The following is a 1,368-nucleotide window of genomic DNA, read 5'->3' on the forward strand; positions in this document are numbered from 1 at the left end:
AATATGTATACATAAACACACATATATATCATAGTAAGTTATGAAAATATATGCTAAAATTTTAACCTGGTGACTCCTTACGGGGGAGGGAAATGCGGAAGATTCTCTCTAACTTGATTGCCATATATATTTTCATAATTTACTACCTAACTGTACTCACGTATTCAGTAGTGTTGAAATAAATACTGAAAATCGATACGTTACGTATACGCTTCATAACAATTCGGCACATGAAATCACACACACACACAAATTTATATATATATATATATATATATATATATATATATATATATATATATATATATATATATATATATATATACACAGGCTTCCTTCAGTCTTGACAGACTATGGATACCCACAGTAAGGGAAATTTTTGTGGCAAGAGTAGCGCAATCTCCAACCACACCTCTCCTGAGTCGACATCGTTGAATACCAGTGGCAAGTGGAGGTTCAGAACGACTGGAAACAATTCCGAGATAAGCGGAAAGCACATACAGCGCCTAGAATTCTCAAATGGTCACCCATCTGGTACTAGCCAGGCTCACCGTTGCTTAACTTCGGTGATCTGACGAGAACCGGTGTGTCAACGTGATTATGCCGTATATTCAGAGTTGAGTTTTAATAGCAGAACTTCGAGATTTAGAGTAGTGCGTTTTTGGTAGCAGTGTGTCGAATTTGATTTTTTTGGTAGCAGTGTATCGAATTTGATTTTGTTTGGTAGCAGTGTGTCGAATTTGATTTTTTGGTAGCAGTGTGTCGAATTTGATTTTGTTTGGTAGCAGTGTGTCGAATTTGATTTTTTTGGTAGCAGTGTGTCGAATTTGATTTTGTTTGGTAGCAGTGTGTCGAATTTGATTTTTTTGGTAGCAGTGTGTCGAATTTGATTTTTTTGGTAGCAGTGTGTTGAATTTGATTTTTTTGGTAGCAGTGTGTCGAATTTGATTTTTTTGGTAGCAGTGTGTCGAATTTGATTTTTTTGGTAGCAGTGTGTCGAATGTTAATATGTACTTTTTATTATTTGAATAAATGTTTTTTAACTTTTTTAATTAACATTGGTGCGTGACTTTGTGGCCACCCTGTATATATATATATATATATATATATATATATATATATATATATATATATATATATATATATATATATATATATATATAAGTAAATAAATGAGTAAATAAATAAAATTACATAAAAATTGTAAGGAGTCTACGCGGATCGATCAATATTTTGATATTGCCATGTCAAAGATAGAGTAATTACTATATATAAAAATATCTTGAGCAAGAGAATACAATGCCATGCAGGGCAATAATAAAGTCAAGAGGAAAAAACTCAAACCAACAGTTCTAATAGAGACGTGCA

At 32.3% G+C, this 1,368-nt stretch overlaps 1 pseudogene; it reads right to left on the reverse strand.

Moving 5' to 3' along the window:
* Positions 1 to 494: 494 nt before the first annotated feature.
* LOC145254966 (5S ribosomal RNA) lies at positions 495 to 611 on the reverse strand (annotated as a pseudogene).
* Between the last annotated feature and the right edge of the window lie 757 nt (positions 612 to 1,368).

The sequence above is a fragment of the Euprymna scolopes genome, chromosome 30, assembly GCF_053919585.1.
Source record: "Euprymna scolopes isolate OS-2025 chromosome 30, ASM5391958v1, whole genome shotgun sequence".
Lineage (NCBI taxonomy): Eukaryota > Metazoa > Mollusca > Cephalopoda > Sepiida > Sepiolidae > Euprymna > Euprymna scolopes.